This window comes from Apis dorsata, unplaced genomic scaffold (assembly GCF_000469605.1).
Source record: "Apis dorsata unplaced genomic scaffold, Apis dorsata 1.3 scaffold_935, whole genome shotgun sequence".
In the NCBI taxonomy this organism is placed as follows: Eukaryota; Metazoa; Arthropoda; class Insecta; order Hymenoptera; family Apidae; genus Apis; species Apis dorsata.
Window position 1 is genome coordinate 933,240 of NW_006264045.1, and position 15,289 is coordinate 948,528.

The following is a 15,289-nucleotide window of genomic DNA, read 5'->3' on the forward strand; positions in this document are numbered from 1 at the left end:
GTGTCATTTATAAATTAATAAGATTTATTAAATCTTTCTTACACAATGAAATGTTATAATTTAAAATATATTGTTATACTTCAAAAATCGTTATTTTAAAAATATAAAAAAACATATATAAAATTATAAGAAAAATTATTTGAATTTTTAAGATGAAATATATTTTAAAATTTAATTGAAAATATAAAATTAAATATGCATAAATTATGAAATAATGCATCGCTAAAATTTCAATTCTTTTAAAAAAATCATATTGTTTATTACATATTAAAAATTATATTATTTATAAAATATATATTTGTTTAGTATTCTATGGTATATTTCTATTTAGTAACAAAAAAGAAAAAATTAAAAAATAACTAAATAAAATTCAATTAATTTATTGAATTCATGTATTTATTAAGTTCTATTCTTAATTTATTAAAATTATATAAATTCGAATTTCAAATAATATGTTTGCTGTCTTGAAATACTTAAACTTTCTCTTATGCCGAATTCAAGTTAACACCCTTCTCGAATTTGTTCTTGAACTGACTAAGATCAAACTTCGTGATACATAATGGAGTTATCCGATTGATATCCAAGCATCCAAAACTTCTAAATTTTCAAATACAATGTCGACTTAAATTGTAGATATAATAGATTAGTGTTGTAACGAATCTATAAAACAAAAAAGCTATTTAAAGCTATATTAGAAACCATTTTTTTATAATAATTATAAATATAAAATTTTATTATTTAACGTATATTATGTTATTATATATTATAATATATTATATTATCTAATATAATATAAATAATCTTGAAAAAAGAGAAACAAATAAAACTTTCATATTTTTTTGAAAATAATTAGAAAGGACAATTTGAAAGAATTATTAAAAAAAATAAATATTAAATAAAATTGATTAATAAATTGATTAATAAGTTAACAAAATTAAAATTAAAAGATAATATTAACAGAATTATAAATTAGTTATATTTGATTTATTACGTTTTGTTATATTTCTCATATCCATACATATATTGACATGATTGTAATCTGCGACAAGGCAACACTGCAACCGATCTTTCAAGATTGCCATTGAAAAGATGTTCGAGATGACCATGATTGCTTATAACATATATATGCGTATTAATCTAAACATCCATGACACACAACGAAGATTCAAAGAGCAACCTCGTATTCATCAGTTTACAAATATAGGAATAATGCGTGAACTGACCCATTATCATTTTATATATATATATATATGTATATATTTATGTATATGCTTTATACTTATGTATATTTGATGAGCACACGCGCTTGAATAACTTAACATGAAATCCCGTTTTAACATTCCCGATCTACTTTCTATCGAAGAATATATCAAAACATATTAACGAAATGCGCGTTTTTTAAAAATAAGGAACTATATATTACTATATATTAGCAAAAATTTATTTTAAAATTTATTTAAGAAAAAATAATATTTAATATTTTGTAAATTAAATTTATTAGATTTTATGAAATAAATTCAACAATAAAAATTTATAAAATAAATAAATAAAACGAATAATAAAAATAAAAATAAAAAAAACAAAGTAAACAATAAAAATATTTTATTAATATTATTTATAATTGATTTACAGTTGATTTTTCACAGATAACATTTCAAAACAATACATAAGATTCTCCGCAAATTGTTTAACTAATTTTAATTTGCTCGACTAATCGATCTTGTTTGTAACAAGTTCGCGTTAAACATCCCATTCGAAGCAATCGACTATCCGTGCTAATCGACACGGCATAGAATAGCATATACGCATGTACGATATATACCACATCTATAGAAACATGCATACCCGTTCCTACATAAGTTCCGGGCGGAACGTAGAAATGCCACATGCACCTCGGTTTCGAAGGGGCTGCGTACGTCCCGGTAGCGACAACAACAGCGCGGGAGCAGCCGAGAACGGAAGACGGAGGGCGCTAGTAAAGAAAGAGAGAATGCATAATAGAAACAAAGAGAAAGAGAGAAACAAGAACAAAAGAGAAGAAATAGACATATATGCTCGTTTCTCAGATCGAGCAGTATGCACGAGAACAAGAGAAGAGGACAGCGGTGATGTTACAGGGAAACCTTTTCCCTCTATCGCATGACTCCACCCACACGCTGCCACCGTCGTCGTCGAGGCGCACAATCTGGCAACAGTGGCTCGCTATAACCGATATTGTGGCCGTGGATTGAATGGAGGGGAACTAGCTCAGGTCAAACTTCCCCACCGGCACGACAACCCCTCGGTCGGAAGAGCGACCCCTCGCCTCTGTTCACTCTCCATCATTTCTCACCCCACCCAACCCTTTGTATCCTTCTCGATTGCTATCCATCTGCCTTCTTCCTTCCTTTTCTTCCCCCACCCAATTGAACTGCATCTCCTCCCCTTTCCTCTATCCCCGTAGCTTCTATGCTTGTCCTTCGTACTCGGTCGTATCCCCACCAACTATACCTTCGACTGTCTGCGCTCTATGGAGTGGCACATGCGTGTGCCGCAGTGTTCGTACGCTGTGCGTTGGGTGCGATTGTGGCGTGTTCCTACTAGATGGCGTCGTGTACGCCTGCGCCTGTTACATGCGCACGTATAACTCCCACCGTTTCATCCAACCTCACCACTACCATTAATACCTTCATCGTAGCGTAGCTTTAATACTAATACTAACAACGAACAGTACTACTACTGTAATATCATCGTGCCTGCTGTTCTTATACTCTCTACTATCAATATGCGTTACCACGCACACGAAGAAATATTCATATGTGTGATACAAGTCGTACGTGGATCGACGGCAGGCACACACCGTGAATATACAGAACATAGATACACAACGGACCGATAGAGAGCGTGCGAAAAGAGTGAGTGAGATAGATTATTATAAGCGAGCAAGGGAGACGGAAGAAGAGAGAGCAAGTAAGACCAATGTTGGCCCCAACAGCCTCTCACTAGACAGTATTACTTTCAACCGTTTAGCGGGGCCAATGCTACCCGGCGCGGAGTAGTCAGTCAGCCGAGCAGTCAGAGTCAGCCGTCCGCGAATACTGAGAGGACGCTCTCTCTTCGTTCATAAGTATCATCATCAACGATCATTCACGCGACGATTTTTTAAATGTGTCATTATTGTCCTCGAAACTTCTGTTGCTGCTGTTGCTCCTGTCGTTACTATCATTATTAATGTCGTCATGAAAATTTTGCTAATAGTTCGTCGTTGCCATTGTACCATCAGTACATCTGTGATAGACTGTGAAGCATATGAATAGCATAATCAGTGAATATAAATAAAGTTTATAGACGTGTGTGAGATAAAAAAAAACAAAACCGCAAGCAAATAAACTTTGTAGGACAAAAAGAAAAAAACAAAAATAAGGAAAAAAGTACATAACTTTTGTGTGTATAAATGTTATATAATTGTCAATATTTATTTAGAATTAACGTGATATCGAAATAATTTCAAGAGACGCTGTTCAATAAAGTTGTGCTGTTGCTGCCACAAGGACACAATACCGGTGCCGACCACGAGCAGTGGAGTTTTACCCTCTCTCACATCCGAGTCGCACGCGCGTGCAACACTCTCTGGTGGGTTCTGCACATTCAGCTTGAGTCGTGAAGCGTGTTCTCGCTTGTTTTGTCGTTGTTATGACGAGGTGATGAATAGACGAAAGCGTTGCAGTGTCGAGCAACGTAGTGATCGTGCTCGTCGTCCTGATGGACGATGACAATAAACGTAGACAGTTTTCGTGGACGCAGAGAAATGTGCATGTTGTGATTTAGTGTTTTCTTTATAATATTCAATTTACCTCGAAAAGGATTGGATTATACCATAAATAAAGTGTATCAACTAAGGATAATGCATCTCTGTATCATTTTTTAGGTAAGTACAGATGATTATTAGATGATTATTAGATTATTAGATATATTATTACAGATATATGCAAGTAATTATTTATTTTCAAAATAATTTCAAAATTATCCTTACTAAAATGATATAATGAATTCAGGATTATAAACGAAATATTTCACGTTTGTTTATAATTTGAAATTTTGATTTCAAAATTACTATTTATAATAAAAATTAGAAATTGATTTTATATATCAATGATAAATCATTAAACAAATTAATATTTTTCATTTAATAATATAACATATATTTATATATATTTCAAACTTTTGAAATTATATCTGAGAAAGAAATAAAAGATCAAGAATGAATTAAGTTCGCAATCTCTTGACTTGTCATTTGCTCATTATATTGCAGTAGTAGATATTTTAACCGGTGAGGCGCTTTCACAACGGGTGATTGTTCTAAAGATGTGTCACTATATCTTACTCGTTTCTCGAGTCGATCCCGGTTAACTATGAGAGAAAGAGTAAGCGGGCAACAAGAGGGAAAGAACGATAAAATGATTTCGCATAGGAGACACGAAAAGAGGCAGAAAGTCACGTCGACTATAATCTTTGATTGTCTAGAGAGCTATAACGCATTATATTCGTATTAACACCTTTAGTAACTACATATAGTATAGTATGATATGCTATTGAATAAGCTTATGACTAACTAGAAACTTATATATATACTTTGATATTTATAATGAATATGTTTAGGTATTTTTATAAAAATAAAATCCATTATATATTACATTTTCTAAAAACAAATAAAAGATATTTATTTAGGAAATATAATATTTATTGTATAGTTATATTATATTTCTGATTATTTCGTATATTTTTATCGATAAGTAATGACTTATTAGAAGCATCCACGATTGTTGCAAAAATCCAATTTTTATAGTTCATTCATTATTATTAAAAATACTCAAATATTTGTTTTTATTTAAATATACGTAATATAATAATCATTAATGATTAATAATATCAATAATGGTAATCAATTATAAAAAAAGAAATATTTATCATTAATTCGCGAATATGTGAAAGAGTAAGTAATTAAAATTGCGCAAATGAACTGGTCTTTTTCAATTATTCATTATCTTGCTTGCCGTGATGATAATGCGATATGACATTGTCACTGACGTTGTTATCAGTCGATGTAAAAGAAAAAAAAAAAAGAAAAGAGAATAAAGAACAAAAAAATATATAATGAAGTGAAAAAATAAATTTGTCAGATTTGAACAAAATATTATGTCTTTGTATATCATATAAAGTATGAAAGATGACAGCCGTGAAAAAAATAAATGAAAAAAAAATGAAAAAATAAATCGAAAATTTTTCAAAGCGAAATTAGCTTTCCCTCGATTAAATAAATGAATGAACTATTGATAGATTTATTTTCATTTTATATAAAAATAAATAAATAATTATATAAAAATAAATAAATATAAAAAATGAATAAAATAGAATAAAATTTTATCGTTTAAATTCTTATTTTTGTGAAAAGCGAAATTGAACATGATTGTCAAGAAATCATGTAATCGATGAATTTTCAAATTCAATGTCTTTGTAAATTAATTTCATTTTAATTTTAAGTAATTAATATGAAAAAAATTTATTTTTTTTTTTTTTACTTATTTTTTTATATATAAAATTATTTTCTCGATAATATATCTCATTCATTTATATTTAATCAGAAAATAATTTTAGTTTATATTTGAAAATTTTTTGAATTTGATTTACTTGAACAAAGTTTCAAATAAAAAAATTTTATTCTATATTTTGGATTTATTTTTTTATATAAAATCATTCTCTTCATTCAATTCATTATCTGTGGAATACTATATGTATATAATTCCTGGTATACTGAGATAATCTTAGCGATATTAAGCACACAATAGATTCTGGTATGCTATCTAATCATTTATCATCAATAGTCAATGCTAAATTATCCTATATTATCATGAATAGCTTTCCGAAATTGTGCTCCTATATATGTATAATCTCGCATTTAAGAATGCCAGTCACTAGTAATATAATCGATAAAGCATATAATTCTCTGTATACGATAACCAGTCACTTCAACAAATCTAAAAACTATGTCAGGATCCCTTGACATTTATGTACTGTTGCTTCGTGATTGCAATCTTATGACATCCCATTTTACTAAGAACTTTTACTTTCTTTTTTATTTGTTATTTCAAAATAGATTTAATTTCTTTTTTATTTTGTTTTTGTTTTTTGTTTTTTTTTTATTTTGTAAAATTAATATTTTATGAGAATGATTCATAATAACGATTTAGATCATTATTATTGATCGCGTTACATGTATACCATAAATATTATTATCATAATTAATAATAAATCCGTATATTATATTATTTATTTTTTACTATTATAAATAATATAATAATATATATTTTAATGAATATTTTTTTATTTAATTGTATAAACTTTTATTATTACTATATAATTATTACTATATAAACGTATTATATTGATAATTGCAATATTTCGCATATAATTCAATAGTACTATTTCTAGTACTATTACAAACGTTGAGCTTCCACCTAATATCGTAGACAACTTGAGTTGGGAAGGGGGGGGGGGAGAGAAATTACTTATCGAATATGCTCTATACATGAGAATATGTACGTGCATTGAACACACTCTGACCATATGCAGAGACGCGGTTGTTCGTTATTCACTTTTTTCTCTCTCTCATATTATTATGTCTCTATAGTGCAAACATAAGAAGTCAGTTTCGTTGAAAGCCTTCTAATCTCGATACAGACACCGTTGCGGTGGCACAATATCAGAAATAGGTTTGTTAAAATAAGCGTACACTCGATGGCGCATACCGTATTTCTCAGGGACGTATTACCGTGAGGGGAATTTCTCGATGAATTATTGGTGGGGATATAGTAGAGAGAATGTTTTGTCATATGCAAAATCATATTTTATGCCACACACACTTTGCTCTTATTCATAAATAAATAAGATTGACCACCAATTCATATCTTGTATGTATTGTAATCTAATTTATAGATTTTTTGGATGGCAATCACTTTATTTTCTTTTCAATATCTCTTTATTAACATTGAATTTTACTGTAATAATTATTAAATAATGTAGAAAATTTTTATGCCGTAATTTTTTGATATTTGCACGGCTACCAAAATTCAGAAAATTTTCTATAATTCTCTATGAAAACATCATGTGAAATATGATTGATTTTGAAAAAATTATTATCGTTTCAACAAAAGGAATCGCCATTGTTTATCAAATTAATAAATATTAGTAAGTCAAGAATATATCATCATTTTTGATTGCATATTTTTATAAAGTGGAGGGGGAAAGGGTACTTATTTGTTAAAGATGACTAATAGATGCTTCGGAACTGTTAAAGAATTATGTCAGAAAAATAGCATATTATAAATTCACTTTGATTATCATCTAAAAAGTTGTCAATAAAATTTCTATCAATAATATGTTTCATGTATATTCATATTCCTTTTCTTCAATGAATATTTTCAATAAAACAAGAAAAAATTTCAAAAATTATTGAAAACCATATGAGAATTGTTGTTATATTAAGCAATTTATACTATATATTGCAATTTATTTTAATAAGTTTTAAAGTTCAAGTGATCAAATCCCCTATTAAATGATTCGTGAACATTCGGGAACTTCCGTTGAAATCAATAGGCAAAGAAAACATTTGTAAAAGAACAAGTCGAACCGTATGATCAAATCCTTCGAAGTCGGTCGCGTATATACATATATACCGCTTGCGTAAATGATTGATTTACATGCGACGGAATCCGCTCAGCTGGATTATGAAACGTTTGTTTTGCCGGCGGGAAGCGGTCGCTCGTGACGCTCGCTCACTCCAACGACAATGGGGCAGCCTTCGAACATTATGTCCCCGCACGCGTGTTCAAGGTGAAGCATAATTAAATTTTCATAATTGTCCGTTGTATAATGAGCTCTTAAGACTTTTAACGTATATAGTACACGAATTAAAAAATTTGAATACATTGAATGCATTTGAATCGGTCGCATTATGTCACGATGTGATTATAATTAATATTTTAAATTTTCCAGAAATTCATTATCATTGTTGCAAATCTATTTTTATCTAATTGATTTCTATTTCTGAGAAACAAATATTTCAACAATCAAAGAATATGAATGAATGTTAAACAATTTAAAATTTGAATTTCATTATTTTGAAGAAATTATCTTTTAATTTTATAATAATGAATAATAAACTTCATAGAAATATTTCTAAATAATGTATCTTTTTTGTAAGTTTATTTAAAAAATAATAATTAAGATAATAAAAATTGATAATTAATTAATTGAAACAGCACAATAATATTTATTTCGTTTCCTTGATCATGATCGATGCGCATTCGATATATTAAAATTATTATTATTATTATTACTAGTCGCCTAATTCTATTCCGTATATTCATGACAAACAGCAAGCAAGAATGTCGAGATTTCTATATAGACAATGCATATATTTTAATCAATTAGAGAAAATTGTTTGGGAATTGTACTATTACTAGTTAATATTAAACATTAAAATGAATTTTAATATATTTATATATATAATAATTATATATATATTTATATAGATACTATATATAATTATACTGTATATTATCATTATGTGTGTGTGTGTATCTTGGATGATGATGATAATATATATGATAATATACTATAAGACAATTCAGAAATAAAATAATTTATTAAAAGTATTTCTATATTTTTAATAATGTATTTTATTCAACATTTAAATTAAAATTGCATCATTTTTCATTTATATATTATATAATTCATAATACAACTATTATAATCATTTGCTTCTCTCTATTGAATAAAAAAATAAAAAATATAAATAATTATTTCCAATATTCAACGCATATTCAATATTCAAATATAAAAGATGCCAATTCTTCTCTCATATTTCAATTTAATCAGAAATTAATTATATATTTATATAACAGATCGCATTCCATTAACTATTATTAAACTTATCCATTAACTATTAGTAAACTATTTCATATTATTTGTATTATAATTCAGTCATATTATAAATATTAATTAGTTGTTTCTATGAATCGCTATAAAAAACTACAGTTGAAAGTGTAAAAGAAATTGATTACATTCAAGACATGAAAAATATAATTCATTTCATGGTCTACTGATAATCATAAAAAATCGTATATCGAATTTACGCGGAAAGATTAATCGTTATCATAGTGATATGATATGCATTTTATTTTATGATTTATTAGAATGTTTCAAAAAACATGTATTAAATGTATTAAGAAAAAAAAAAAATAATTGAATCTAAAAATTATATAGAAGAATTTTAATAAAATAATTATAATTATAAAACTATTAATTGACCGAAAACAATTATGCATGACAAGGTCACAATTCACTTTATCCAAGAAGACATATTGATTTTAGTTGTCATAATTACAGTTGTTAGTTTATTTTTTCTAATTATCATTTATTGTTGACAATAATCGTGCGTGCATTTAATCATCTGTGCATAATCATGCGCGGAGTCACAATTTGAAATATAGGGAATAAAATTCATAAACTAAATTAATAAACTTTATGACTTAGAAAACTTCTTAATTTTAATATTGCAATATATATTTATTTTTTTTAAAAATTAAGTTATTAAAATAAAATAAAAATAAAATTTGGAAATTTTAAAAACTTCTATTTTATTTCATATTTTATATGTAATGAATATATATACATGTAACTATATATATTTTAAAAAATATTCAGAAATGATTTTCAATAGAAAATTAAAAAATAGTTAATTTATTAGAATTTAAATATTGCAATACATATTTATTTTTTAATTACAACAATCTTTTTCATTATTTTGAAATTATAAAGAAAAAAAATGGAAAATATTTATAAAACAAAATTTATAAAGATTGTTAAGATTGTCAAATTTGAACCAAATTGGGAGATGATATTAATGAAATATAAATTTGATATTTTAGAATATCAAATTTGCTTGCTTTTTAACTTGATGATCTAATATTTTTATTTATATCTAATCTTTATTTTTCTTGTACGTTGCAAAGATATATAATTATCTCGTTACTTTTGTCTGGAAAAAGAGCTTAAGAAAGTACTTTGTAATCCAGAATAATTAATATAACAAATGGAAACATAGTATCTTTTATAATATAATATAATTCATTTATTTCCGCACGTGCGAGTAGATTCGCGATTATTTAAAATTAACAAGCTTGTTGTACATGGAATATATATCATGTATGTAAAATCATATCAAATGATGCTATTGTTGCCTTAAATATGTTAGTGTTAATTTTGACAATTACATTAACAATATTAATTAGCTATAGAATTTATTATTTGTATATTTATTATTTATATATTTATTATTGTATATTAACAAAAATATATCTTGATTTAAAGTTGTAACAAAAGTAATTATTATAATCTATAGCTTTATGATTGAGATTTCATTTGAGCATATATCTAATCATAAAAAATATTTCCTACATTTCTAATCTCTATCATCTATGCTTTTTAATTTAGATAGTCATTTCTATCATCAATGCCCTGATATACATTAAGTTATTAAGTTAAATATCAATATATACAAATTTTTTATAAATTTGTGTTTATTTGTTTTATCATTGTTGATAATGAAACAATCAACATTATTTTGGTGTTTCAAGTTGTACAAATGCGTATTATATTTTCTCTATTTTTTTCTCTCTCTTTCTCTCTCTCTGTATATATATATATATATTACATATATATATATATACATATATATATTATATATTATATATTATTATATCAAACTATAAACAAATTCTGAAAAATGTTTTTCGTATAGTTCGAGATAATTGTCTCGATTTGTCCAGTAATAAATGATTTCCAGTGTATCTTTTTAATTTCTAAAAATTGTATTTTCTTGTTTGAATCTTTACGTTTCTTTATTTAAATGATTTAAATTCTTTATACATGAATTATTTTATAATCCTTTAATAATTGTGATATTGTGTAATTTAAGATCTTCAATTCTTTATTTCTTTAAACTATTTTTATCAATAACAAAAATTGTATTACTAATTATGATTTCAAATCTACATTTAATTAATATTTCTGGAATTAAAATAATAAAAAAAATTAAAATAAAATACAGAAATAATTATTAATTATAAATTAATTATAATATTAATTATAAATTAATTAATTATAAATAATTTAATAAACGAATTAATTAATGTAATTTTTAAAATAGTTTTCACACAAATTGATATTTCATCACGATTGATATTTTATTGTTTCTATAGTTTCTATAAGCAATATATACAAATATTATATATCTATGTCGAAGAGAAATTGTCGTTGCTCAGTGTTTTCTTTATTTGTCGTACAGGATACATTGCTGTATTACAGTGTGTACCGAATCGAGTGATATTTATGTACGGTCAAAAGGGTTAAATGTTCTGGGAAAGTTTCCAGAGTAACGATTGGCCCCTGGCTTCCGTGATTTCATCATCCACCAATCAACGCCCTGAAACAACTTTCTCCGAATCCTGACAGGACGACGGGGCCTTCCTTCGCGTGGTTGCACACGCGTGTCCGCATTTCTATTTACAGAAATGCATTCTCCAGGAGAATTTACTACATGTCAAAAAGCGACATGACGTAAGACGTGTAACAATTTGCCGATACAAAGACGATTTCGTCATTGAAAATATGTACATGTAATATCGTAAATGGAGATTCGCATTTGATATGCAAAAGTTAGCAATATTTATAGGAAATTTAAAATTTCGCACACAGGAATTTATAATTTTTTTTTATTAATTTTATTTTTATAATACATATTGAGATTAAAGTAGATGATAGACATAGATTCGAATTTTGATGTTTAAAAGTAATATTTTAACTTTTAACTATAACGATAAATGTAACTATAAACGATAAATGTAAACAATTTAAAAAACATTTAATTGAATATTGTAATATAAAATATTATATAAATATAAAAAAAGTTATTTTTATTCTAATTCAAACTAATATAATATAACATAAAAATAAGTACATAGTAGAGTAAAAAGTAAATATTTCGGATATTATATAATTTTTCGGATATATATAATTGATAAATTACTTCTGTCATATTTTGAGATATTATTTGGAAGTATGTGTAATTTATAAAAATATAGTTATCTTCATAAAATTAAAAAATTATTAATAATTTAATTTTTAGTTTAACTTGTTAATTATCTTAATAATTAAAAATTTATAGCAGAGACAATAGATTTTCTTATAAAATTTATTTAATTCTTTCTAACATTAAAAATTTGTAAAATTATTTGATCTTAATAATTTTCGAATAATTACTTAAGCTAAAAATTAAATAAAACAATTAAGAATTTAATCAATATGTTTTATAATTATATTTTCTTTAATTGATACAAAAATGTTAATCACATTTTCTTGATGCAAACATAATGAACATAAATTAACATTTTAATTAAAATTTCATAATTATTTAATAAGTTGATATTAAACAACACTTTATTAACATGTTTAATAAAAAATTTAATAAATTTTTTTATGTATATTATCACATTTTAATGGTTAGAATCACTTCAAAATATAATCAATAAATATTTAAAATCTTCTTAATTCAATTTTTTTTATTTTAAAATATATGTGCTTTCAAATACAATAAAATAAATAAAAATTTAAAAAAATAATGAAATAGAAAAAAAATATAATAAAATAGATATAATAAAAATAATGAAAAATATTTTTGAAAATTCTAGAAATATATATGTAACAAAAAATATTTGAAAATTAAATAGAAAATTAAAGAAGGAGTAACAAAAATTAAAACTTTCATGAAAAATATTGCTATAATATCTTACCATAGATTTTAAACGTAATAACGTGATATTATTCTTTTCATAAAACTGTAACGTGACACCAATTGCTGAGGTTTGCAAACTCTTTTCATTTATGCAGCGTCATATATATTATAGCTCATAATATTAAATTGTCATGATATTATTCTAGAATTGTGATTCTTACATAATAACGAAACATATCATCTAATTACATTATTTGTTTTTTATAAATAATCTAATTAGGAATTATATAATTATATTTTAAAAAAATACAAAAAGATTTTTAAAATTAAAAAAAAAATTTTTTTTATAAAAAATCTCGTAAAAAAAAAAGTTGAAATCAAATTATTAAATTTTTTAATCTTTTAAAGAAAAATCAGAAAATCTTGTAAAAAAATGTTGTAAAATAATGCAAAATGATTTAGAAAAAACAATAATAGAAATTACATTACAATAATAATATTTTGTTATATAATTATAATGGAAAATTTCATTTCTGTTTCATTTCGCATCTTTATATCATTAGTCACCCATCAACGTGAACTGAATGAAAGATATATTATGATTAATATGATGCTTAACATGTTAATAATTTTAGAGAGAAATTTCTATATAAACTATACAATATATATAAAATATACAAAAAAAAACAAAATACAAATTTCATCATATTATAAATAAATTTGTTTTATTAATGTTTTATTTAAATAATCCGAATTTTTAGAGCTTGTGAGAGTTAATTTCATAAAATACATGTTTGATAATTTTACAGAATAAAAGCAAGATTTCTCTTTTGCTTACGATTATTCTTATTATTGGCCACTATTGTAAAGGCGAAATCTTTTTTGTGTGTACATGGCTTTCCCACTTGGTATTCGAACGGAAGTCCTGCTTGGTCCAATCTTATAGTTTTCGACTTCTTTGTAACAGGCGACAGATGTTATTTCCGTTTATACATGTATACATATATATTCTGTATTGCGCACGTGTCCATTTCGAATATGTAGAAGCGATTCAAGAAAAGTAACTGAAAAGGAAACAAATCTTTGACTCTTCTTCGTAAATTATGAACTAATTTTAACTTATATTATTATTAATTTTTTGATTAAAATATATATATAAACTTAGTATAAATAATAAACTTAGTATTAATTTATATTGAATTATTATACATTTAAATTATTATTTAAATTATTATTTTATTTAATAATTTATTCTTTAACAAATGTTTTAATCGAATTATATTTTCATTTTTCGCAATAAATAGGATATTTTATTTTATAATTTACTATATTTTATTATTTTATTTATTTTAAATAAAATTTTTACATAGCATATATTTTAAAGAAAGAATATTCTTAAGAATTGTATAAGGAGATATATTATGATAATGATTTTTTTATAATTCTTAAATTAATCATTAAAACTCTAAATCCGTATTAGATATTGAAATATTGAGTCTAAGTATTTGAATCAAATACTTATTATTTTCTTTCAAATATTTTATCATGATAACTGAAATATAATAGAATTTTTTATTTTCTTATTGATTTTAATTAAAAAAGCAATTTTAAAAAGACATGAACAAAATCAACAATAACACGAACATCAAGCAAATAAACCTATAATTGCTAATGTAATCTGCTTACAAGCTGTTTGTTAATTCAGTATAACAGTATAAATAGTATGTAATATTTTTGCGATTTAGAAGAAGAAATTTTTTTAAGAAAAAATACAAGTTTGATTACTTGATTTAACGAATCTAATATATTCATAGACACATATAATTGACCGAAAGTATCGCATCTATAAATAAAATTACATTTACTGCTGTATATGGAATGAATAGAAATGTCATACTCTCTTCTTCTTCTTCTTAATCTCATATGACTTTTTGTCAATGAATTATATTATATTAATTATATTAAATTCGTGATTTGTCTAGTATGAATCCAACATAATTGAGCAACATAATTGATAGTTTAATGATAATCATTAGCATAAGAATGAGAATCATAATCATAATCAATTGCATGAGAAACAAAAAATTATATGAACCACATGCATAGAATATGTGATTATTTATCTTAGTATTATTTATATGTATTATTTTGGTGTATAGAAATATTCAATTATATTAAGTTCAAAAAAGCGTTTAAATATCCGAGTCGAATATATTCTTATTATTCAAATTTAAATTAAATAAATATCCAGATATTCGGATATCTGAACATAAATTTTATAGACATTTAAGGACATATTCAAACTACATTTATAAACTCAAGATTTAAATATCCGTAAATCCAAATATATATGATAATATTATTATTATTATTATATTATATATATATATATATATATTATTATATATTATATTATATTATATAGTAAATATTATTATTCTATTATTATTCTATTTT

The 15,289-nt window shown here is 24.7% G+C and overlaps 1 long non-coding RNA gene across 1 annotated transcript in view; it reads left to right on the forward strand.

Moving 5' to 3' along the window:
* The first annotated feature begins 2,663 nt into the window (after nt 1-2,663).
* LOC116186567 overlaps nt 2,664-15,289 on the forward strand; it is a 21,974-nt gene continuing 9,348 nt past the window's right edge. Inside the window, exon 1 of the long non-coding RNA XR_004151588.1 lies at nt 2,664-3,907. This is a non-coding gene — a long non-coding RNA (uncharacterized LOC116186567). The remainder of the gene's footprint in view (nt 3,908-15,289) is intronic.